Below are 27,606 nucleotides of genomic sequence, written 5' to 3' on the forward strand. Positions count from 1 at the left end.
AGACCCACGGGATCCTTCAGATCCACCAAGCTGGCTCAGAGAACTGCAGCAAAATGCCTGGCCAGGGTGTAAACTCCACAAGGACAAGGACCACGCTTGCAGAATCCGCAGTGCCTAGCATGATCACTCAGGTCATCTCTGTTCATGGAACTTTCCAGGCCCTCCCCTGCTGGCATCTCATGTAACTCTGCTCCACAGCGGCCTATTTGCCCCTCTGCACTCTAAGCAGGAGCACCGCTCTGCCTCCTTCTCAGCCCAAGTGCTCAAAGGAGGGTGAGGCTGGGGGAGCAGGAAAGCCATGGGCAGAGGCTTTGTCCATGTGGATAATGCTCCTAAATCGGATGTTCATAACTTGCAGCTGCCATAGAGATGCAGCGAGCCAACTGAGCAAAGCTTCCCTGAGAAGAGGATGAGGAATCTGGTTGCATGAATCCTTTTGCTACAAAACAAAAAACTCAAGAAGGCTCACCTGCAATATAGTGAGGGAGACAAGCGAGGAAAGCACCTCAAACGTAAATGTTATGGTGAAACAGGGAATCCATCAGACACTGTCCCTTGCAGATCACGCAGTCACAGTGCGCCAGGGCACAGCTAGGGGGGCACAACGAGTGTAGCCGAGAAAGCACTGAAAAGACAGCAGTGCTGCAAAAGGGCTCAGCAGATCAACGTGCAAGACCAAAGTGATGGAAGGAGCTAAGGCCAAATGGCCCTGAGAAGGGAGAAGGAAAGGCAAAGACCCACTATCATGAACAGGAGCTAAGAAGCAGGGTTCTTCAGAGCCTGGAAAAATCAAGAGCTATAGACTTAGGCAAGAATATGGAGCCAAGTCTGGGTGAGGCTGCTGGGCTGGGTATATGCACTATTGTCCTACGACACAGCATATTCAGCTTGTCCTCCTTTCAATTTCAAGAAACTCTAGACCTCTTGAACTCTGAATTCCAGTGGGCTGGCATCATCTCCCTGCTTTCACTCTTTGCCCCCCATAGTCTGTTCTCCACCCAGAAGGCAGAACTATTGTTTTCAAAACATAAATCTGATCATGACACTCCTCTGTTCAGAATTCTCCAACAGATTCCGAGTACACTCTGAATACAATGCAGAGTCCTCACTCAGCCCCAGAGGACTCTGTGTACCTCAGTTCCTACCTCCCTTCCCTTTGATGATTCCACTCCATGCAATCTGGCCTTCCTGCCCTTCCTCAAACCTCCACACACACTCCTGTTTAGGGTCTTTGCACTTGCTACTCCCTCTGCCTTGGATATTTACGTGACTCTCTTACTTCGTTCAGGTCTCTGCTCAAATGTCACCTCTTCAGAAAGGCCTCCTCTACCAACCTATCCAAAAGGACAGCCTCAACTTCTGTCACTCTTCATCCCTTGCCCTTACACTCACTCATCTCATGCTCACCCACAGCTGCTACTGCAAAAGTGCTTCTGATTCTTTGCCTAAAAACTTTCCCCGGACCCAAGAGGTATACTCATCCTTGCCCAGGGGGCAGGTCAGAAACGCCCCAGGGGCAGCCATCAACCAAAGACAGATAGGAGTCAGTGGATAAATCATCAGCCTCACGTCCTTCTATGGGACAATTCTGAGGCCTGTTCCACACTACATTCCAAGGTCCCCAGTGGGATTGCGCCCCAGTTGCCCACAGTGACCATCTGCTTGATAACACAGCCTTTATTGGCTTCCTTCGTTTGTCTTCTATACTCTCCTGCCAGTATTTCCTGAGATCCCCTCCCCAAAAAATCACTAGCACTCAAATCTTTGTCACAGCATCTGCTTCAAATTAAGATACCACCCATCCCCTCCTCCTAGTACAGTGCCCAGCACATAGTGGGTACCCATATATTTGTTGAATGAATGAATGAATGAATGAATTGCCATAGGTTCACTTGAACCTTCACCTTGGCAATGCTGTTGATCAAGAAGCATTTTGTGTCTCATCTGGAAACTTGTTTTACATACAGTCGATTAGCCCTTGTTTCAGCTAGAACACAGACTCTGAGAAAGACCTGGGATCCACATAGCTTTCTTTTGAGCAACAGTGCAACTTATGAAAGCAGTTCTTCTGCTGACATCCCAGAATGGGTCCTCTATCTAGAAATATGTTCCTTCTCTTAAAAGCCAATAGATAGATGCGCCATCTCTTGAACTCTAAACTGTAGCATGTAAAGAATGAGCACAAGAGTATCATTAAAAGTTGCTCCTAAAATGCCCTCCAGACACAAAATCCTTGCACTTCTGTGGCTTCCCCTGGAAGCTCTCAAGTCAAGAACTGGGGCCAGCTCTTAGGATTAGGACCAGCTACATAACATGCAGGGCCCACTGCCAGAGGAAAACACAGGGTCCCTTGTTATTAAGAATTTCAAGGCAGTGACAGCAGATAGAATATTAAACCAAACACAGAGCCCTTCTGAGTCCAGGGCCCTGCACAGGTCACACCCATGAAGGCTGCCCTGCCAAGAACTCAAGGATAAACTATCAGAGACCTCCTAAGACAGCTCCCTTGGCATTGATTATTCTCAGAGAAAAGAGAAACAGCAGTGTTCTGTTTTATTTTAGGTTAAGCCACCACAAGACTATACAACTCTTTAACAGCAGAGGCCTGGGGGCAGCTCTCCAGAGCAGTTCGGCTCACATCACCTTCAGACTTCCCAAACACCCACAGAATCAATCATAGCGCATAACTCCCCGCTGCCTGCCCAATGGTTCCAACTGCTGACAACTTGGGGGTTGCAATTACCCTGTGGAGTCCCACGGTTTAAACTCACGATTATATAACTGAGAGAGGCAGAGAACTTGCTTTTAGATGCCAGAGGATGCAAAAGGTCTCAGGATCTATTTTTAAAAAATCCATTCAGGTTCATGGCTCAGGGGTTGGGGGTTGGATGGCACAGCTAAAAGATCAGAAGGTTTGGCAGAAAAACGAAAGGGGAACAAAATGGCCTGATAATGTCACACCTAAGCTTCCGGGACACATATTTGAGGGAACGTACAGATCGAGGTCATTCCAGGACACAGCCGTGACTACAGCAGACCTGTAGAAATATGTTCAAAATGGGAAAATGGTTTAAGGACACTTAGAATTGTGAGATGCTTAATACGTTTTAGGGAGAGAAGGAGACGCAGTCTGCTAATGTGCATTGTAGATCCCCAAGAGGGGCATCCAGTATGAGTTTCCAAGCACAACTGACCACAGGACCTTTGACTGGCCAGGAAACTGGTAGGGCCAGAGGTCAATAGGACAGACTTTTTTTAAATGGCACCTCAGAGCACATTTAAAATCCAATTAACCACAAACCCTATTTCCTGATATGCCAGATGATTTGTTTTCTATACAAAATGCTTTTGAATGTTTTTCTTTGTGTTCAATCCTGCTTTAAAATGCAAAAGAAATGACTATCTCCATTTGATATATTAGTATTTAGCAGAATTTCATTTCATGAAAAATTACTCTACTGAATTAACCTCTGCAGGGTATATGCACCAGGTCTTCATGTTGGGGACTCCGGGAGCCATACAAAATCACTTTAAAGTGTATCAAGGAGCAGGGATTTAATTATCAGACATTTCTGGATTAAAATCCTGGTTCTGTTCTGCACAGGTCACGTGACTTCAAGCATCGATTAACCTGCCTGTGTTTCCGCGTCCTTTTATGGTTAAAGGAGGGAGTACCCACCTCTCAGAGGTGCTGTGAGGGAGAAATCAGAGATAGGCCAATGTCCTCAAATAGAACATGCTCAAACCAAACTCTAGATGTACCCCAGAACTCTGTGTCTAGGCTGCAGACTCTGTGCTCAGGCCCACATCCTTGTAAACCCAATTTCTAGTCTGTAACAAATCCTGATGGCTTGTCATTCAAAAGACCCCAAATCTGATCACTCCTCACCAGCCCCAGCAGCCTCGTCTGGTTCCAGGCACTCCCACCTGGACCTCTGCCAATTTCCTCTCTGGCTTCCCTGCTCCCTCCAGAGTCCCCCTTTAATTTATTCTCAACACAGCAACTAGAGGAGTGTTAAAATGAAAAAACCACTCTGAATAACAAAGTCCTTCCTTTGGTCTAAAGCAGTGTTTTCTCAACTGGGTGTTGACTTTGCATCTCAGAGGACATTTGGCACATTTTTAATAGTCTCAATGGGGAGACGTGGAGTTGGGGGAGTGGGGACGCTACTGGCATCTAGCAGGTAGAGCCCAGGGATGCTGTTAAATATCCTACAATGCACAGGACAGCCCCCTACAACAAAGAATAATCCAGCCCAAAATGGCAGTAGTGCTGAAGTAGTCTGAACTCCCCCTACCTCCACCTCTGAACTCATCTACTCCTCTTCCCCTACGCTCTCTACACTGCAGAACGGTATCCTTGCTGCTCCTTGCACATGCCGAGGGAGTCCCACACAGAGTCATCGTTCTCTCTGCTTAGAATGTTCCTCCTGAATATTCCACATGGCTCCTTACTGCCCTGTCTCCAGGCCTCCGCCAATCACCTTATTGTAAGGTGCAATTCCCCTCACTCCAGCCCTGGCATTCTCCATGCCCCTTTGCTACACAGCACTTATCACCATCTGGCACACCTGCCACTGCACTTGGGTTTCTGTCTTCTTCCACCCCCTGGAATGTAAGCTCTCTGAAGGGGGAGACTTTTGTCTAATTTATTCATACCATGTACCTGGCAAATAGGAGGCACTCAATAAATATGTGCTGAAATGAATGAATGAATGTATGAATATTACCTTGTAGATGGACCTGAATTGTGTCTGAGAGAAAGCTTCTAGTTTGAGTGAGGGTGAAAAAGTATACGTTTAATGAAAAAACGAATGGGTAAAGATACATGCACCCCTATGTCCATCGCAGCATTATTCACAATAGCCAAGACTTGGAAGCAACCTAGGTGTCCATCAAGGGACAAATGGATAAAGAAGATGTGGTATGTATACAAAATGGAATGTTATTCAGCCATAAGAAATGATGAAATCTGGCTATTTGTGACAACACGGATGGACCTTGAGGGTAGTATGCCAAGTGAAATAAGTCAGAAGGAGAAAGTCAAATACCATATGATTTCATTCATAAACAGAAGGTAAAAACAACAACAAACAATTACATAGAGACAGAGATTGGATTGGTGGTTACCAGAGGGGAAGTGGGAAGGAAGGAGGGAAAAAGGCGTAAACTAGGCACACGTGTGTGGTTATAGAGTGTAATTCGTCTTCGGGTGGTAAACATGATGTAATCTACACAGGAATCGGAATATAGTGATGCACACCTGAAATTATACAATGTTATAAACCAATGCTATCGCAATAAAAAGAAAAGATCACATACCTGTGCCCCCCCAAAAAAGTATATGTTTAGTATTACCAAGGCTATAGTCATAATTTATTTTGTATCAAAACAGAGAGATCTATAAGAATAATTCCCAACGGACTCCATAATGCTATCATGACAAACGCATGGAGGGCAGTGAAGGGAGCCTAGACCACCCGACCCCTGAAACGTCCTTCAATCACAAGTGACACATATGAAGGGTTAAACTACTGGATGATGTTTGTCTACGCTAACTGTAGTTTTACAAACTAAAAATCAGTGTGTGTTGTTGGAAAACTGCAACTATAATTATGGAAGATAAAGGGACAGAATATTTAAAAGTCAGGACAGTTCTAGAAACTTGACACTAAACAATGTTTTATTTTCAGAGTCCCTTCAATCAGTAACATTCCATGGTTCTATGAAATACTTACTGAGCCCATACACAGCAATGTATTACACACGAAGTCAACAGAACAATAAAGAACACAGACTCCTTGCCCTCAGAGGGTTTACAGTCTGGCATGGAAGTTAAGACAGTCGTACTGTTGAAGTGAACCGAAGCACACAGTGACAGCAGAAGGCAGACTGGTTTCAGTGTTACAGAGGAACACAGAAAGTGCAATTGGGGTCCTCAGCACATGGAGGGGCAGGGAAGGTCTGGAGCAGGAGGTGGCCCTGGAATTTCTTGGAGAGACAGCATAGGGAGGGCATGGCTGTGTTTTGCAAGTGGCAAGTCTTCCCATTTGGCTAGAACAAAGGTCACCTGTAAGGAAGCAGCAGGAAGCAAGTAAAAGGGTCACTGAGGCCAGAGCACAGAGGGCTGGGTGCCCAGGGCAACTGGCTCAGGTTCAGTTTGAAAGGACAGGCCGACAGCTGACACAGGCAGCTCAGAGGCAGCAGCGATGGTTTTTACTTCTCTGGGTTTTCCTGTACTTTCCAGGGGGCAGCATGGCTAGAAGGAAAGATACTGATTTAGATATGCAGGTTGGGAAGGGAAGCATAAGACAACTACATAATTCTAGCTGGATGTAGAAGGAACCTGGCTGAGAGAGAGGAAATTAGGTCCAGGCAAAGGGGGCCTGAACCATCCCATGGGAAGCAAGAGAGAGGCAGTTGCTAACCCCACAGAGTTTTCCCACACCCAGAAGGCACACAAACAGTCAGACAGGAAGGCGAGAAAAGTGAGGTCACTGGATGCCATGACCTCAGGGACCATTCAAGCCATTCCATAAAATTACAATGCCCAACGTTTTATTGGGTTTATCAGTTGGTTTCAGAGAAGTGGAATAAAAGGCACAAGATTATTTTCCACAGATGTTATAGCGGCCCTTTCCTGAAAAGAGCCTCACCCCAATCAAAAACCTCTAAAACTCAGATGGAAGTTTCTAGATTGTGTTGGCAGAGGCTAATCTGTTATTAACAGAATAAAACAATCAGAATGGGTTATAACAAATATATTTTTTTAAAACTTTCTTTTGACTCATCTCATCAGTGGGTATGTAAAATGTAAAGTCAGAAACCAATACAATATGAAATTGGTTTAAGATTTGTTAAATCTGATTTTAGAAAGGAGGCACCTGTGGTTAAGGGACAATAAGGGTCATCCATCATCCATGCATGAGCATTCTTTTATCTGACAGATACAGAGTGAGGTCCTACTCTGTGTCAGGTACGATTCAAGGTGTTTAGGACATACCAGTAAACAAACAAAAGCCGCCCCCGATCACGACACATACATTCTGGAGAGGGGAGAGGGAGTAAACAATAAGCCCATAGTTAGATCATATAATAAGTTGAAAGGTGGTGAATGTCATGGGAAAAAAAATAAAGGAAAGGTTAGGGGTTGACAAGAAGGGAAGCAAAGACTTGAAGGAGGTGAGGCAATTGCCATGCAGATAAGTGGGGGAAGGGAGAGCATCACCGGGCCAGGAAAGAGCCAAGAAAAAGACCCTCAGATGAGCACAGGCCTGTGTTCTCGAGAACAGCCAGGAGGCCGGTGTGGCTAAGCAGAGGGAGCTAGAAATGAGATAATGGAGGTAAGAAGAGGTCACATTGTGCCGGCCCGAGAGGCCATGGGCAAGATCTGGCTTGTACTCGGAGAGAGATGAGGACCCACTGGAGGATTCTGGGCAGGGAGGGACAGTCTGGCTTATGCTTAACAGGTCACTCTGGCTGCTGAGTGGAGAAGAGACCACAGAGGGGACAAGCCTGGAAGAAAAGAGACCAGGAATCCAGGCGAAGGAGAACGTGGCTCAGAGCAGGGTGGCAGCAATGGCAGTGGTGAAAAGAAGGTGGGTATCTTCTGAAGGCAGAGCAGACAGGACTTACCAACATGCCATGTATCGGTGTAGGAGAAAGAAAGGAGTCAAGGATGACTCTAAGAACAAGACTGAATAACACGCAAGTGCTAAATGTCAGTATAAATACCAAAAAGATCTCTACAAAAGGTTATCATTCAGGCAAACACTAGGTTTCAATTTAGCACCTGCTACTTAGGGGATTCCATTCCAGGAAGTTTGCCCACAAAGAAGCAAAGGATTCATGGTCAGCCAGTCTCCCCTGTGTGTAGCTCTGTTCCAACAGAAAAACTAGAGTGGTGTACAGCAGGGCAACCATTACATAATTAACATGTGTGACTGTCAAGTTACTATTTTTTCTAACAAAAGCAGGGCCTAGAGATACGTGTTACATGTATGCAACAGTACATAAAACCCTTAGCACCCAGCACCTTACAACCCAGAAATCAGTCCATAGTGGCAATGTTTTATTTCTCTAAAAGTCAACTAGTTGTATAAAAATGTTGTTTCCTACTCATAAAAATCACAGGGGAGTTTTGAGGCAGGATGTTAGACTACGATCCCCGAGTGCTTTCTTTTGACAGTAATTTAAATTTCAAAACACAACATAAAACCCATGGTCATAGGACTGTTACCAATCGGAATCATTTTTAGAACTAAAGAAACTGCGTGGCTTCCCAAATACAGCACTGTCAATGACATCACCACATAGTATCCATCGTGCTGGGAGTGTTTCATCTAGATCTTTAAAGGAAGTGCTTTCTAAGGTGAAGAAAACCACCTTGAGCTCATTCTGAGCCAAATAAGGCAACCTGCTCCAACAAAATAAGAAAAACCAAACTGAAAGAAAGCCAAGAAAGAAGATAAATGGTTTGATCCCTTCTCCATTTTCTTCCATTGCCACAAAACCAGTGTGATCATCTCTGCCCAAGGATTGTCTTCAAAATCATTGCAGAAAGTGCTCAGAGTTTAAAAGTCACTGCACAGAATAGGATGTCTTCTACCTTCAATTTCACTCCTTCTTTGAAAGTTCCCATATTCTAGTACATTCCATGCTTTAGATTTTTTAAATGAATTTTGCCTCTTTTAAAGGAAACACAGGAAAACAAAATCTGAACTTGCAAAAATGATAGAGCAGGAGGGTAGCTCCTGTTGAAGCAGATTCCTCAGTTTATTAATATATTTACTACAAAGTAATCTACTTATATCTATATAGAAAGACCAAGGGTATAAATATACTAGAACCGTAAGAAATTATTAATATTCAATCATTTTGACCAACAAAAACACCAATTTCATGTGGTTCAACCTAAGACTTACCAGTAATACATCAGAATGTCCAATTTGCAATTACAATAATTTCTCAATACACACGAACAAGAAAATCCGATTGTATTTTCCCTAATCCAATTTGCATACAACTTTCAACATCTGTATACAATATTTCCAAAAACCATAAAAAGCACTTAAAACATTACTCATCACTCGCTAATTGCAATTACGAACAAGAGAACTTAAAAACAATGATAAATTAGATAAGACCAGCCTTTTTATCCAAATAAGTCTCTCTAGCTTGATGGTCCCTTTGATGCTGCTCTAAAACTTCATTTTAAAGACCTAGCAGAACTTTCTTCTCTCTCACCCGTGGTCACAGGAAAGAATTTCTACCTCCTCTGAAGGACCACAACCCTTTCCCCATGCTCCCTGCTCTATCTTGTTTCAGGGTCCTCTCTTCCATCTTGTTCTGGAGGAGCCCCACCAGCCTATTCATTATTTTATCCTCCACAGCACTAACTGAAAGACGGAGGCAAACGTGGTCAAGGAAAATGCTTCCTGCCACCGTGTCATTGGAGGTGGGCTGAGTGATCCAATCTGGAGTGACCCAGTTACCTGCAGGGGCGTCTTGGCCAGGATACAAACAACAGCACAGGTTACTTTCATGGGATGGGTGAGTCCCCCGCTCCTCTGGGCTATAAGAGGCATTTGCGCTGAAGAGTACAGAAAACTCTAGAGACCACTTGTGTTCAGACGGCATCCTCCAGAGGCAGGAGAGGTTGTGGACTGTGTTCTCACTACAATTTAATCGGCACACACGGATTCTTCCTGGTTTGGGAGGCAGAGCAGTTTGACTCCCTGGCTCCTGAAGAAAGGCGTTTTGGGTCCTAAGTCCTTACTGAGTGAACACTTCAGGTCCCATTAAACATATTCTTCCTTGTAAATACGATTTGAAATGATCAATTAAATGTGACTAAAACTGAGTGGTTATTTTTTACTTTTCCTTCACATGTGTCCCCAAACTGTTCCCCCGATGACGCCCAGAGCACAGACAGGATTCAGGTGAGACCTCTGAGCAAAGAGAGCAACACCCAGCACCTCCTCACCTCCCACCAGCTGAGGTACAGGGGTTTCAGCACTAGGTAACCAACAAGTCCTGGTTTGGAAACTGAAAATCCCATGTCCCAGGAGCTTCCCTGTCCCAGGCAAATTGGGATGGTTAGTCACCCTATAATAAGAGCTCATTTCCCAGGCTATGAAAAGCCAGCTCCATGCCTCTCAATCTCTACCTCTGCCAGTAGCTTTCTGTCACTTGTAATGATGGCCAAGCAGGTAAATCGCCCAAGTATGCACTCAGTAAATACCACAAATGCATCTTCTGTAATAGCCCACAGGGTACAGAGGCACAGTCCCAGGTTAGACCTATGGACGACTGGGCAAATTCCCACCAGCCTTCACTTATAGACAAAAAAGGAAAAAGAAGGCTTCCTTAAGTACCTTGTCCTGGCCTAATGGCCAGGCCAACGTGAAAGAGTCCCTTTAACCATGAGAGTCCCAGGTGACTGATAGCATCGGCATGAGAAAGAACCATTAGCCCTTTACTCACATGAGTGTGATGAAGCAAGAGCCAGCACCCAACTCTGAGCACAAAGCTGAATGACTTTTAAAGACAAAGAACCAACTCTTCAACAAGGTAGCTTTTATTGCCATAAAACTACTCCGGCGCATGATCAATTCATCTATGCAAAATGTATTTTTTGAACATGTACCCTGGGCCAGGCTATGGGTGAGATGCTGTGGAAAAAGATCAACAAAATAAAGACTCCCCCCATCGCTGTTCTCATGACTGTTCTTAAAATCGATTACTCACTCTGCCCTTCCTTTCCTCAAAATCATTTCACGAAGTGAGCCCAAGATTTGAAAGTAATTCCAAAGTCCCACTAATATTGATCTTGTTCTCTTTTCTTTAGCCAAAATATATATATATGTATTTCAATAGATAGGCACCCTTTTGGGATACTGCATCAGTGTTATTCTAAGAAACTCTACAGAGCAACTATTATTTGTCTCATATTGTTGTCCTAGCAAGACTGTTATGGACTGAATGTTTGTGTTCCCCCAAATTCATATCTTGAAGCCCTAATCCCCAAGGTAATGGTATTTGGAGGTAAGGCCTTTGGGAGTTAACTAGGGTTAGATTAGGTCATGAGGGAGAGGGCCTCATGATGGGATTAATGCCCCTATAAAGAGTAAGAGATGGGGCCAGCCCCATGGCTGAGTGGTTGAGTTCATGTACTCCACTTGTACGGCCCAGGGTTTCGCCAGTTCGGATCCTGGGCGAGGACCTAGCACCACTCATCAAGCCATGCTGAGGCGGTGTCCCACATGCCACGACTAGAAGGGCCCACAACTAAAATATACAACTATATACTGGGGAGCTTTGGGGAGAAGAAGGAAAAGTTAAAAAATAAATAAATAATAAATAAATAACATCTTTAAAAAAAATGACTAAAGAGTAAGAGACACAGATCTCTGTCCTTCTCAACCTGTTCCCACCAAGGAAAGATCATGTGAGGACACAGCCAGAGGAGAACCGTCTACAAAAGAGGAAGAAGGCCCTCACCAGACACCAAATCTGCTGGTACCTTGGTCTTGGGCTTCTCAGCCTCCAGAATTGTGAGAAATAAATGTTTGTTGTCTAAGCCACCCCGTCTATGGTATTTTGTTAGAGCAACCCAAAATGACTAAAGTAGAGACCCAGAAGGTTTAGGGAAAATATATATACTCAAACAGCCCTCAAGGAAACATTTTTTATTGTTGGACATTATCAAGACTTACTCTGAGATAAACCTTGAATGGTCATCGATATGCCAAGAGAAAACAATGCTCGTCACCTGGAGTCTCCTATGACAGATGCCCCATGACACTGGCAGTCTGTTTGCAGAAATTAAGTGGATGAGTGCCAGTCTTCCTCGAAAAGACTAATATCATGAACACAATGTCAGTACATGAGAACTGCACACAGTGTATGAGGCCAAAGGCATTTGAAGGCCCTCGACAGTTGGCAACCATTTGGGCATCTCTGGTGGCCACATCTTGATCAGCTATTCAAAGTTTGGTCAACGTCCTAAATTCCAAAGAATTTCCCCAGCAGCAAAACCAGGCACAACATATGGGCCCTGCAGCTTAAGTGCCTCATTCACAGTAGACTTATCATCTCCACAAGTCTCACCACAGCATTTGGCAAGCCCACGTCTGGATAACAAGTTCAAGGACGTTTGTTCAATTACTGCTCAAGTGCCTAAATAATTTTGTTAGAACCCAGTTTTCCAGGGTATGAGAGCAACGGCTGATCCACATGGAATCACATTACAAACTCCCTCTCAATGAGACCATTCTTAGGAAAACTATATCCTTTTTTTCCCCCACAGAATTTGCACTTGGAGTCCTTGAGTGGGTGAGAATGAATGTGATCTTCAGCTAAGGGATGAGTTGACGACACTGAAATGATCTGTAGACCTGCAAGTCACCAATGACTGCAGTCTACCCTTCAGGTTAGCAGGAGTGCCCATCTTTGTGTTAAAGGCAGCAGTTATATTAGAAATGATACTTTTCCCCTGTGCAGAAGGTGATTTCAAGGGGAAGAGCACTACTCATGCTAAATTGAGTTTGGGCAAGAGGCAGCCCTGAAGGACTGACTTCAGCGTGCATTCTCCCCTACAACAACCCTACATCATCACTACCTCGCAAAGCCCCAGCTTGCAGAATTGAGACAGTAGCACCAGTTTTATTAGGGAAAAATTCTCCATCAAGCAGCTCATTCTACTTGTGAGATTTAAATCTCTGAACAATTAGTACTAGTGCTCACGAGAAGAATGCTTTCAACAATACCACAAATTATTTTATGTAATAATTATTTTATGTAATAATTTGATGTCTTAGCAGTGATGCCAAGACACAGAGAGATTTTTATGATGATGAATATTTGGCCCATAAGATACTGAGGACAACTCATGCTTCTGTTCAGAACCTTCTATTTTACTTACTGATGCAAAATGAGGGACTTCAGCACAGAAATTCTAGGGCACATGTTGATTTATGTCTAACATTCAGGAACATTACATTCCCAAATAGGGCAGTGGTAGCACAGCCTGCTCTCACGTTTTATGGTGAATGCTCTGTTTCTATGTTCCCCAATAATTCTTGCATGTGCTTCTCCACATTTTCCTCATTCTCACCAGAGAAGAGACTGTATTGGGTACTGATGTATTTTGTTTCATTTTGTTCTATTCAAGACAAATAATTTCAGAATTTTCAAGTGTAAGGGAACCTGAGATCATCTATTCCAACCCATGATTTCGAGGAAGAGGATAATGAAGTGTAGAGAATGGAAAACATGTAAGCTTTAAATAAAATGCTCCTTCATAATTACTTTCTCTAGTTCACTAAAGCAAACACGTACTCAAAGAGATTAAAATACCCAAAACACTAGACTGCTAACCTTTGGCATATCTAATTCAACATCGAGCGAAGAAATTTTCATCTTTCTCAGTGAAAAATCTAAGCAAACCCACTGTATTAGTTTTCTACTCCCATAACAAAATCCACAAACTTAGTGACTTAAAATAATACAAATTCATTATCTTAAAGTTGTGTAGGTCAGAAGTACAACACGGTCTCACCAACCTAAAATCAAGGTGTCCAGAGGGCAGTATTCCTTTCCAGAAGCTCTGGGGAAAATCTGTTTCCTGGCCATTCCTTCTAGAGGCCACTCACACTCCTTGGCTCATGGCTCCCTTCCTCCATCTTCAAAGCCAGCAATGGTTAAGTCAAGTCCCAAATTCCTTTCATGCTTTAGATTTCTCCTGCCATGTCTTCCAATCTCCTGGCTCGCTTGCTCTCCTTCTCTCTCTTTGACAACAGTCAGTTAAAGTTCTCTACTTTCAAGTACTCACATAATTAGACTGGGCTCACCCAGATTATCCAGGATAATCTAGCTGTCTCAAGGTCCTTAACCTTAATCCCACCTGCAACATCCCTTTTGCCATGTAAGGTAACATTTACAAATTCTAGAAATTAGGATTGGACATCTTTAGGAGGCCATTATTCTGCCTACCATATCTGCCCACCCTTCCGATCCCTCACCTTATTAAATGGCCCCACAATCCATCTGGTGACCAGGTCAGAAACCTGGGACACACGCCTGGATTAATACCATCTATTTACACTCTACATCCACTTAGTGGCTAAATCCCACTGACTCCAAACTCTAACTCTGTCAGGTACCAGTCTCCACTTATCTACAGTCTGCTATGTCCAAGGTCAGCGCCTCCCCCGAATTCCTCATCTCTTTTCCTTGCCCTGGCACCTGCCTCAATTTTTTTTTAGTTACCTACACTGTCCTTCTGAAGCCACGTGTTTCAGGTAAGGTGTGCTCCAGCCCCAGTTCAAGGGGAGGAGTCTTGATTGGTCTAAGCTAGTCACGGTGGCTCCTATGCCCTTTGCCAGTCACTTCAACATGAGTGGAACATGGGTCCCTAATGAAGTCAGTGAGCCACTGAATTAACCAACTCTGGAATCACTTTACCTTGAGATTTCCTGTTAGGTGACACAAATTATCTTGTTATTTAAGCAAAATTGAGTTGAGGATTTCTGTTACTTTGCTGCTAAAAATATCCTAAATGGTACATGGCTCATTAAAATGACTACACAACTCTACTCACTGTCCTACTTGCTCCCTAGTCTCCCATCACCTCCAACTATCCATCTTTCACTTGCAAGCAAAATACCTTTTCGAAGCCACCTATCTTTCAGGTATTCCTCTACTCAAAACGCTTCAGTGATGTCCCGTTACCCATAACTGTGGTTCTCAAAAAACTGTGTTTATATACCTTTAAAGAATCTAGAAAACTACGCAACCAAAAGTCAATTTTAAGTTGATATCAATTTTCTTCATCATACATTTGAAAGAGTTGTTAAAGATATAATTTCTGGCATGTTGTAAATGCTGACATTTTAAGTAAAACAACTGTTATATTATTCTTTAAAAACCCACAAGAGGGGCTGGCCCCGTGGCCGAGTGGTTAAGTTCGCGCGCTCCACTGCAGGTGGCCCAGTGTTTCGTTGGTTCGAATCCTGGGCGCGGACATGACACTGCTCATCAAACCACGCTGAGGCAGCGTCCCACATACCACAACTAGAAGGACCCACAACGAAGAATATACAACTATGTACCGGGGGGGCTTTGGGGAGAAAAACGAAAAAATAAAATCTTTAAAAAAAAAAAAAAAAACCCACAAGAATCTAAACACCACAGAGATTTGATGCCCATAACTATCCATTTAAAAATAAATAAGCTCTTCTTTAACATTTATCATACCTTCCTCATATTTCCATTCTATTCCACTGCAAAATTTTACTTTAACGAACATATCTTTATGATTCAAAGTATTTTATTGATTGACCTATCAAACATCCCTCTACATACCAAAACTATGTATATAACTTAGAATTTTGTTATAATTTACTTTGAATTTAGATGCTAAGGGTGAAATAATTTCTTCTGAGTTATACAACATTTACTTGTAAACAACTGAGAAAAACCACATAAATATAATAAAATTTTAGTCATTAATTATTAAACATAAAAAATTAAAATTGGGGCCAGCCCAGTGACATCGCAGTTAAGTTCATGCACTCTACTTCGGCAGCCCAGGGTTTGCCAGCTCGGATCCCAGGCACGGACCTACGCACCGATCATCAAGCCATGCTGTGTCAGGCGTTCCACATATACAGCAGAGGAAGATGGGCACAGATGTTACCTCAGGGCCAGTCTTCCTCAGCAAAAAGAGGAGGATTGGAGGCAGATGTTAGCTCAGGGCTGATCTTCCTCAAAAAAAAACACAACAAACTTTATTTGAAATCTCTCTATATATCAGATGGATAGAGCTTTTTAAAAATTAACCCATGCATCTATGGATGAATATTCCTTAATGCTAAAATATAAAGGTTTAGCATCAATTTTATTCCAACTTTTCATATTTCTATGCATAAGGGCTGACAAACCCTTTTGGCCTAAATAAGTAGGCAAGTGTATTGGGGTTTAGCTATAGCCACATCACTCAAATCTCTGAAGTCCTTTTGAGTTCGAAACCATCAAAGACAGTGATCCATCATCAAAATTGCTTTTAATTACCTATCAACTGATGATCCAAATATGTCTTCAATTTTGCTACAAGCAAAGTGTTCTTTTGTTTAGCACTTGGGACTCTCTTCACATCACACGACAATGCACCATATTAAGATTCTGGAAAGATGAGAGGAATGCCTTCCTTCTGTAAAAAGGGAGAAGGGGGAGCAGATGCATTCTCAGGCGGGTCAATTTTAGGAAAGAATGTAAATAAAAGTAGAAAATCTGGACAGTTATTCCCTTGAGAGTCTCTGAGCCCTCGCATGTGCCCCATCAGAATATCATCCTTTGTGCCCTAAGGTGTGCCTAAAGCCATTTTGAAAACGGCTGGCCTGTAGGATAACATCAAAATTTGTTCGCATGTAACACAATGCCTTTCATGATCTGATGCAGGCTCTCGTCCCACTTCCCACCCTTATCTCTCTACACCTGGCTCTCTACACCAGCTGGAGAAACTGCATTACATATCCTGGCTCTAAGTTTGCTCTCAAGAGGAACATGTGTCAAAAGACTTCCCTCCTTTACTACACTTTGACCCATAGCCTGCTGCTATTTTAGACGCTAGAGATGAGTCACTGAAATTTATACCGGCACCTTGCCCCTGGCTCAGTCCAGTCCCAGGGACTCTGCTTGCTGTATGACATAAATGAACAGCACCATTTTAACTAGTCATCTTACCTTTAGGGTAAAATTCTGTATAACAAGCCACCCAACCATATACTTTATTCCCACACTCTAGGAACACTATTCAACAATTCCAGCATTCACATATGTAGATGAGGTTCTTTTCATTACTCTGCTCTCCTGTCCACTAACTGCTCTTTCGGAAGCTTTCCCCAATTTCCCCTCCCCATCCCAGGTACAGAATTAGGCACTGTCTTCCTGTACAGCATGTTGCTTTTACTTCTACTCGATATTTTTCACATTCTGCTTCATATTCATGACTACATGCGCGTAAGTCTCCTTGTCTCCATGGCAGCCACATCCCTTAGTTCCATCCTCATTTGATTGCTGGGGCCTGACCAGCTCTCTTGAGAATCTCTTCCCTCACTGCCAGTCCATTCCTCTTAGTCCCTACATGATCACTCTTCCTCGGTTTCCTTCACTACCGGCTCTGCCCACTGCTCATCTCCAAGATGCCTGGGCTTTCCACAGCCCAGCACCAGAGCTCTCAGGCTATCCCAGAGTGAGCTAACACCAAATCACGACAGCTACCTTTTCCCAAATCGGAAGGAAAAAAATTAACAATTTCCTCATGTTAGGGTTTCTATCATTTTTCTTAAAAACTTGCCACTTAATTGTTAGTAATGGCCAGCAAATGACAAAAGTAAACAAATACTAAGAAAAAACATAGAAATCAGTCATTTATATATAATTAAGGGTTTTTTGTATATGCTCATGGGTTAGAATTTTACGTTACGTATAAGAGCTTGTATTTTACTAGCAAAATTGGTGCTGAGCTTCTTAATATGACATAATGAAACATATCCACATTTCTGTGTGTGTATATATATATATACACACATATATGTTTAACGTAAATGTATACGCATTAGATATCAACATAAAATTAAGTTTCTTTCTATTTTGCTGACATCACAACATGTGAAAATGAACCCATGGAAACTCTCAGGCATTGCTGGTGTGACTGAAAAATAGTTCAAACGTTTTGGAAACCAATTTATGCAGTTGAACATGCATATGACCCAGCCATTCCACCCTTAGATATTTACTGAAGAGAAATAAGAATGTGTCCACACAAAGACTTGTATTCAAATGTTCAGAACAACTTTAATAGCCCAAAACTGGAAAAAAGTATATTATGTCCATCAGGAGGTAAATAAATGATGATGTACCCATATAACTGATTAATACCCAGAAATTTAAAAAAAACTACTTATACACATAAAAACATGGAGGAATCACAAAAACACTTTGCTGAAAGAAAAAAGCTAGACAAAAAGAATACATGATTCCTTTTGTAAGAAATCATAGAAAAAGCAAAAAGAATCTGGAGACAGAAAGCAGCCTAGTGATTAACTGGGACCAAGGGGTTAGGAGGGATGGATTGCAAAGGGGTTCAAACAAGCTTTTTGGGGTAACAGAAAGGTTCTATATGACGACTGTGGCAATGCTGACACTAGTGGACACGTACGTAGACCCTGATTGAAATGCAAAATGGACACTAACAATGGATGCATATTATTGCATGTAAATTATAATTCAATACAGTTAATATTTTTTAAGTGGCCCAAAGAATTTTTCACCAAATTTGGAGACAACGTTAGGGATGACCTGATTTGCCATGAATACAGGCTTATGTGGTAGATGAGAAATTTATTTTGAATGACTTTGCAGGGGTCAGATAGAGGGAGGGAGCAGAACTTTTTCTTTCATATGGAGTAAGTTGGTGATTCATTTTAAAGATTTCAATGAGTTGAAACATTAACACTTCTTGAAACTGGAATAATTTTATAGATGGGAAGTGGCCCATCTGAGACGGGAACAAGTTGTTGAGTTCCAGGAACGAGATTTGTTTAGTTTGGTACAACCTGAACTTTAAGCCCTGTGGGTAGACTCTTCAACTAAGAACAATTTCTTCCTGATGCCAATTCACAGATTACGCTTTCTGAGGTGAAATAAGGTGACTTGGGACAGTCTATTGGAATCGAAAATATTCAGAGAACAGAGTTTATTGGAAGTGACATCCCTGGAGCCTGGAGCTAGTAAATGCATGAATTGATCTAGAGAATGAGACCAAGAAGAGACAACCCTTCTCCCCAGACCCCTAATGTGACAATACAATATACCAGTAGTTCTTAAACTTGATTGTGCATCAGAATCTCCTGGAGAGCTTGTTAGAACATAGATTTCTGGGCCCCACCCAAAGAGCTTCTGATCCAGTAAGTCTGGAGTGGTGCCTGGTAATCTGCATTTCTAGCAAGTTCCCAGGTGATACTGATGCTGCCGGTCTGGGCACTACACTTGGAGAACCACTGCTGTATACCCTGGTCTTCTGGACAAACGCCCTTGTATAGTTCTGGAACAGCCTCACCCACAAATTAAGTAGAAAGAAGGCTAATTTATTTCACTAGCTACACTGTCAGCACCAACAACAAGAAAGGTCAAAAGAAAAATTTCATGATTCTTGGAAAAGATGGACAAATTGTTCCTGCTTCAGACACCTTCATCTAAGGATGACTTTTTTTCAATTCTTAGGTTACTAAGTAGCTTCTGTATTTCTAACATTAATTTTGCCTCTCTTATCAGTAGAAATGTATATTAAACTATGTTCTGCTGATAAATGACATGCCACAAGTTCAAAATATACATCATTTTCTATTGTCAGATGAAAAGACAAAGATAAAAGAATTGTGAGGGAAGGACCAAAGGGTGAAGAGAAGAAATTACAAGAAAAGGTGGAGAAATGAAAAAAACACAAATCACCACAGAATCAGAAATTCCCCAGGGGAAAAGAATGAGGATTTGAGAGAATAATAGTGAAGGGACCAAGGAGGGAAGAAATGGCTTCAGGAGTTGGAAGTTTACTCTATAGATGAAAATAAAAAGCCACAATGTAAAAAGGAGTTGAAATATAAAATAACGTCAGGCAAAATGAAGAAACAAAAACAAGAAAGAAAAGCCAAGTCAAGAGACAAGGAAGAGCTGTTTATTTTTTTAAATTATTTAATATAGCATTTAGAAAACAATATATACCAACATACAGTGATTTGTGAAGAGGTGGGAAAAGGCACAATTTTAAAATATTCCCATCTTATTTGTTGGATAAATATCCAACTTCAGGTTAGTAGAAATCAATTTCAGTTGTTCACCACAGTCTGAAGGGGTCAGATGTGTCACTTGGGGTTGGGGGGGGTGGGGCGCGGGATGGATCTGCCGCATGGTAGGCAAGAATAATGCACACCCCGCAAAGATCTCCACATCTCAACCCCTGGAACTGTGAATATGTCACTTTACCTGGCAAAAGGGACTTTGCACATGTGATTAAATTAAATATCTTAAAATAGGGAGATGAGTCTGGATTATCTGGGTGGGCCCAACGTAATCAAAAGGGTTCTTAAAAAATGGAAGAGGGAGGCAGAAGGATCAAAAAAGGACATATGACAATGGAAAGAGAGGTCAGAGCGATGCAGCCATGAGCTGCAGAAAGCAGGCAGCCTTCAGAAGCTGGAGAAGGCAAGGCAAGGATTCTCCCCCAGGAGTTTCCAGAAAAAACGCAGCCCTGCAGACCTGTTTTAGACTTCTGACCTCCAGAACTGTAAGACGACAAATTTGTATTGTTTTAAGCCACTAAGTTTATGGCAATTTGTTACAGCAGCAACAGAAAACTAATCCAGGGATCTTGGGGATGCTGGGTTGAACTGGAGAGCACGTGCCTCCTCTAACAGGGGGCATACAGGTCCAGATTTTGCCAGATCTCCTAATTTGTTAGGAGAGGAGGAAAATCTATTTGCATGAGGCAGGACAAAGTATGACCATTGACTGTTGCTCCTTCTTTCTTTATTGGATAGGTCCAATCACGAACCATGTGATGCAACTAAGTTAAGGCCAAAGGATGGATAAACCAATGGAACAGACTTCTCTGACTCAGTGCTCCACTCCAGACCACAGACCACACTAAAGCCTGCAGAGGTGAAGAGCTCAGTCGTTGACAAAACTTCTATATTTCTCACCAGGATGTACCGAAAGCAAAATGTGGTCTATTTTATGCTCCCAAGTCATTCATAAACTGAACTTCAGAGTGTTAGACTTTTCTTACTTTCTAAATAATCAATGGGGCCAACCTGCTCTATAGAGTCAATCTGGAAAATGAAATTATTTCACGAGAACAGTTTGTTCTTTGCAGACGAAAGGAATCATTACAGTGTTAAATGTTAAGACTATTACTGAAACAGGGCCAGATAGATGGTAATAACTTTTAAAAAGGAAGAGAAAAAGAAACATAAAACTCTAAATTCTTTTGCCTTAAAGTAATCCTTCTGGTTAATCCTATTCTTAGAGCAAGCTTAAAGAAGGGGGGGGCGGGAAATGAAGTTAATCATGTTTGCAGAGACAAGTCACCTCTCTTAATATTCAGGCAATCAGCCAACAATATTTGTTGAGTGATGGCTCTCCACAACATTAAACAAGGTAGGAAATACAAAAGAAGTGTAAGAGAAGGTTCTTGCACAGAGGAATTTATAATGTCACTGGGAGGACAAGGTTAATACGTAAAGTAATTAGAGAGTAATTAACAGTCTTTATCTGCACTGAAGAATGATGCCACAAGGTTTATAAGTCAACGCAATATGTACTCACAAAAGGGAGAGATGGGCAGAGATCTGCCTTACAGCACTTAAGAAAACTTTAGGATGGTTAAATTTTATGCTGAACCTTCAGGAACAAGTAGGATGTATGTAGAATAAGGGTAAGATATTGCACTCCACAGAAATTGGTTTGCTGAGTTTTCTCCTGTTCTAGAATCTTCTAGATTAATTGAAGCTGAAAATATAATAAAATCCACATAAATGATGGCCGTTTTTTATAAGTTGAACTTATAACAAATACTAGTGCTCTGGAAGATATGGGAGAAGATACCTGATATTTCTTTCTATTCCATTGGGGCTTGAAGTTATAAGAGGAAGAAATAGTCACTATTTCCCACCATCCTCTTTCTGTTCAAAGATTGCACAAATAAATGCAAATATATGCTTCTAGTGCCTCCAATTATATACTAAAATGAAATATTTAAATAAGTAGAAGTTTCATACTGTTGTACTCCAGTGGAAAGATGCTTAGATTTATAACCTGAATTTATTTTTCTTAAAACATAGTTCTCTGAGTTATTTTATCAGAACTGACTTCAGCAAGTGTTGGCAAAATTTATTCTGTCCTTTCATCTCAGAGAAAGGCAACTATAAATTCAATAGCTTAAAAAACAAGAATAAATATGCATGTGGGGATTTCTTTTTCTGGCCCATAGGTAGTTGTTACCTTTATATATTCTCTCTAATGAGACATGGCCAGTCCATGGTTTGAAATTTTGAATAGATAACTGTTGACTATTTGTTCAGTTTGGGTCTAAGGATCACACACTGTGCATTTAAAAACTGTTGGGATATGTTCTTGCATTCCTTTATGAGCAAGAAAACATAAATTCATTAAATGATGTTTAAAAATCACCATAAATTTCTATGTAGTATTCTGGAGAAAGAGTGTAAAAGAAGCCACTACATAATACCTCTGTGCACCTCTGGGTCATACTCTATGGATTTTTCTCACTGAAAATAGCTGAATAAATCCATTGCTTAGAATTCAGTATTCACTGGAAAACCAAAATACATCTAAATGTGAGCAACAGTTGAAGGAGCTGTATGGGCTTTCAGAAGATGAGTCTCATGTTCCATGAAGGTATGTAAAGTGACTAGTGAAAAGGAACAAAGGAACAAATCAAAAATGGGAGTTTAAGGCACTTTCGAAGAACTCAATCTGAGTACTTTCTAGCCCTGAACTTTATGAACCCGTTCGTTCTGACTACCCTTTCTGCTATGCTACTTCCTTGTCAGATATTAAAAAACTGCTTCCTTGTGACCAAAGATATCATGGGCCATTTTTACCTCCTGGCTACAGGTCATTCTGGGAGCCTGGCCTTTCAAACAAGTGCTGTCTGGATAGTGGAGGTTTGACACAGCTCTGTGTATCCATATCAGGGTGGATCAAATTAATCCCCTCCTCGGTGAAGTGCTTGAGGGTAAAATTGACACCCACTGCTGCACACAAAGTGGAATGTCAGGAATTAAGATGATCCCAGGAACTGAGCTTTCTGTTCCTGAAGAAGCCGTGTGAACCAATATATATTTCAGGCTGAATTATGAGCTGAATACATCCTCAAATAAAATCTTCACAGGAAACAGCTGGCCTCAAAGAGGGATTTGTTTTTTTTCTCTGTAGCCAGAGAAACCAGGCGTGTCAGTCCAGAGAACGTCTTAGGACTTGGTCACCTCCTTGTCTCTGTATCTCTACTTATATGATCTCACTAACCATCTTGTAAAAGGTTATAAGAATCAATCACATCATTGGCAAGTAATCTGTGCCAAGTAAAAACAAGACATTCTACATTACTGTTGTTAAAACTTGAATTTTGTCAGAAATAAGAACACCATGAGTGAGTCCAAACAAACTAAATATTAACTTGTTAGGAGGTGTTTTACAATACGTATTTCTAAGTATGAAAGTAACTTGCATGAAATAAAATTGATTAAAGTGCAGTTTGAAAAAATAAACTGATCACAAATCACTTATGTGTGATCAAGTCCTTTTTTGGAGAGACTCACAAAAGAACATAAGGGCTGGGAAGAGGCAGGAGGGAACTTTCTCAAATGATGGTGATGTTCTGTATCTCGCCAGGAACTGATTTACACAGATGCATCCCTTTGTCAAACTCAACTTATGTACAGTGACGGATGTGTGCATTTCATTGTATGTAAACTTCACACGAAAAACTGCCAACAGACATTGAACTCTAGTTAATAATAAGCATGATGCAATATGCAAACTGATGCCTGTGGTTTATTTTTAAATGCATCAGAAATAAGATGGTGAAAGGAGGACAAAGGGATAGGTGGACAGACAGACATGCGATGAAGCAAAATGTTAATGGTGGAATCTAGGTGGTGAAAATACAGTTGCTCACTGTGAAACTCTTTCAAATTACCAAATATGTGAAATTTTCATAAAACCTGTCAGGGAAGAAAATATAATGGGAAAGAATTACTAAAGAGTTTGGAGTGGCACACCACCGCCCCACTCCCCACTTCCATCCGGAGTTCCCATGGTATCTAGAACCGGGCAGAATATTTAAGTTGAAAACTCAAAGCACAAATCTAACAAGCTGAGGCATGGAAGGTTATTTTAAAAAATTGACTGCCCGAAACTGGTTGATTACATGGGAAAATTGTGTGTTAAGTGATAGGGAAAAATGCAGCTCCCCACAGATAAACTTTCTATATTTAAATTCACAGTGAGCTGAAGTGGGGCACCTGCAAGCGAGGCGGGGCAGAAGATGCTGTTAGAAGACTCAGGTGCACCATACAAATTAAACCCAACACACATAAACGGCTCCTGATGGGAAGACAGTGACAGCAGACGGAAAAGCGGGTGAGACCTGAGGGGTTTGGGGCAATGCAAAGAAACTTGTACTGAGAGGCAAGGGCCAGAGCTTCCAACAATAGTGAGTCTCAGGAAAAAACTGCTCTGGAAGCTCATCAGAGAGTACAATACCACACGCTTGTTCCAGAGAAAACAAGAGGTCACACAGCATCAGTTACATCATCTGCGCAGGGCAGTGTCTACAGCTAGTCAACTCACCTCAGTCACATTCTCGGTCATGCGCTGCGCAAACTGATTGCTTGGTATTGACTAGACGATGTCCATTAACTTAAAATTAATAGTCTGGGCAGGCATTTGATATTGTGTAGCTCCTCACTAGTCAGAGTGTGGACCCTGAACCAGCAGCATTGGCAGCCTCTGGGAGCTTGTCAGAAATGCAGCATCTCAGGCCTCATCCCACACCTGCTGTGTTAGAATCTGCCACTTAACCGAACCACAGATGATCCACATACACATTCAAGGGTGAGAAGCAATGGAGCGATCTTACAACAAGCCTGTAGGCGGAGCCTCAATAACTTGTCTTAGCAGCAGCTTTAACTTCAGACGCAGAGGACAAGTACAGGTAAAGAGGTGAGCAATATTAAGCCTTGGACATCTTGTCGCCTGTAAGCACATTCGCCTGACAACTGTTTCCTCTTTGCAAAGCTTTAGTCCCAGCCTCCATCTGTGAGAGAGAACTGCAGCTAGCCTGAAGCCCCTGGAGAAGCCAGAAAACTAAAACATGGTTGAACTTGTTTTGAGCATTTTGGAAAGTTTCATATCCTCCAACGGGTCTAGAATTATTCCACATAGCTTTGCAGAGTGGATCACTTTGCATGTAATTGCTCTTTAACATTAAAAGCATATAAGATGTTTTCTCCAACAGGTAACTATCTAAGGAGTTGTCAGGCCACTGTCCCCGTTTCTGCTGTAAGAGACGGCCGTGAAAATTCTTCACTCCCTAAAACACAGGCACAGAATGTTGCATTTTATTCAAGTCTCCATCTGTCTAAAATATGTTTATTTTAATGGTCATGTTTTGTTTACTTCAATCGCTATAATAAAGACTGTTTTATACTCAAATATCTGTGGCTAGTCATGGTTCACAAAAAAACAAAGGTCTTATCTTTTCTTTCATAGTATGTCTTTAAAAATTCTAAGATATTCCTGACAAGATAAAGTAGACAAATACAAAATATTTTTCTAAAGCCATCTGAAGCCAACTATTCTGTACCAACTACGAATTTCATACTTCAGCATCACTTCTTTGTCTATAAATATTTGTAATTACATGAAAAACTTTTTAAAAATATGACTACAAATACACCAAACAACTTTCGAAGTTATTGATTTCCACTCTCGTACTTCAGGAAGGAATTTTACATAATGTCTGATTTACTTTCCAAGACAATGAATAAGTACATTTCCAAGACAATTAAGTACAAAGTATATTTTCATTCTCATTTATTTAGGAAAAGAGATTTTTTAAAATGATAATTTTGCCTATCTTAAAAAGTTAAAATCAAAATAAAATAGTGAAATATGTCCCATACTTTTATTACTAATTATGAAAAATAAAAATGAATTGGTTTTTGTAATAATTCACGCATGATAGAAAAAATGTTTAACAATTTAGGTATTTACAGAAAGTACTTAAGAGACTGTTTATTTTGAATAGACTACTTTTCAGAGTACTTTTAGGTTCACAGTAAAATTGGGTAAAAGGTACAAAGATTTCTCATATACCCCCAGCCCACACATATATGGTTAATTTTTAAAATACAGAAAATGCTAAATGACACACAAAAATCCTACCACTCAAATCATACCAATAAATGCCTTATTTAAAAATCTATTTGAGTTACAGTTAGGTTTACGGAAATTTTGTAAAAGGAGACATGAAAATAAATCTGTACCATATAATGCCAGAATTACCAGAAAAGGATAGTGTCTAATTCATTTTGTTGGCTTAAATTTTGTCTTAAGTTTCTCTCTTATTAGAAAATCTAAAGAAAAGAACCCATACCAATAAACAGAAGAATCTTCATGGAAATTGGAGTGGTCTAAGAAATTTAAAGACAGAGAAGCATTTTCTCCCACTGCATAAACCTACACCTGCTTACCTTCAGGGACCGTGAAAATGAAATTGGGATAACCCTATTACAAGCTAAAAAAAACAAACTTATCCAAACTACTCTCCTTTGTAAATCTTAACTCCCACTCATAAAAGCCGTTTTCAGTGGGATCTCTTACCTGAAAAGGAGTGAGCAAGATTTAAACGTCACCTAGTCAGAAGCAGGCTCTGGAGAGCCAGCCGGGTTCAGCCTGAGAAGAGCACGGGCAAGCATAGGTCGTGGACAAGCTCACTCCTTCCAGAAGGAGAGAAGGGGGCAAGACAGTCAGGATGAACAAGCCCACGCAGCCAGCGAATGTGACAATACCGATCCTCTCACGCCGAGTCCCACCCGTCCGCCACAGAGTGAGAGGGTGGGCAAACAGTGCCCACAGCCACGACAAAACAGAGTGGCCCAGAGAGACTCTCTTCACCATTCTAAGCAGAACAACAAATACAGCAAATGCTTTCTACAGGCATCTTGCCGGGTAACTGCCCGAGAATGAGTAAGAGGCCCCACACGTAACGAGAAGTGTCACTTGATCAGAGGTTGCGGTTTATCAACAGGAAGAGTAAAATTTGATGCCTAGACCTGAACTCTTCCTTAAAAGAGATCTTTGGTTTTTCTATCTTGAAGGCTGCAAAAAATTCAAGATATAAACCTAAAGGAAACAAAACTGATTGCCCATAATTCAGGGAAGGGAATAATTTATAAGCTGCTGAGAATCTTAGTTTCAACTTCCCCATCTGGCTGGCACCTTTTGCCTATTTTCCTCCTTTATAATACTTCCAGAGTTCAAGAAAGGAAATAAAACTTTTTAAGCTTTTAAGTTACTAGTAATGCTGATATAAAGAAAAATAAATAAGAACTGATATCTAAAGTGAGATCTGGAGCTTACCTCCCGTGTACAGTAAAATGTGGAGACTTTCGTCCTATAAATGTATCTCAGGAGGATATTCATTCTCCATCAATTTAAGATGCTCTCACACACACACACACTTAGATGTAAGTCCCCTGATTTATCCATTCATCAGTGCTAGCCTGACAATAAAAGAAATTCAGCATTTCCCAAAATGTGCCAGAGAACAAAAATTGTTTTACAAAACAAGGTCCCAGAGTGAAGTTTTAGGGTGGTCAACCTACACTAATGTCACCAGAATCCTATACTGCAGGATTTCTCTGAGTTTCTAATCTGCTCATATTCATCATCAAACTATTAAAAGCAGTATTTTATGCATTGTTTCCCAAACTTATTTAACCATGGGATCTTTGTCTG

At 41.4% G+C, this 27,606-nt stretch overlaps 1 protein-coding gene across 4 annotated transcripts in view; it reads right to left on the bottom strand.

Moving 5' to 3' along the window:
• PLCB4 (phospholipase C beta 4) overlaps positions 1-27,606 on the bottom strand; it is a 380,701-nt gene that overhangs the window by 259,767 nt on the left and 93,328 nt on the right. The window contains exon 1 of one of the 4 annotated variants that reach the window (XM_046679317.1): positions 26,470-26,492. The exons of the other annotated variants lie outside the window; for them this stretch is intronic. The gene's annotated coding sequence lies outside the window, so the exon portion shown is untranslated. Of the gene's footprint in view, positions 1-26,469; positions 26,493-27,606 lie in introns of those variants that run through there. 4 annotated transcript variants of the gene reach the window in all.

The sequence above is a fragment of the Equus quagga genome, chromosome 12, assembly GCF_021613505.1.
Source record: "Equus quagga isolate Etosha38 chromosome 12, UCLA_HA_Equagga_1.0, whole genome shotgun sequence".
Lineage (NCBI taxonomy): Eukaryota > Metazoa > Chordata > Mammalia > Perissodactyla > Equidae > Equus > Equus quagga.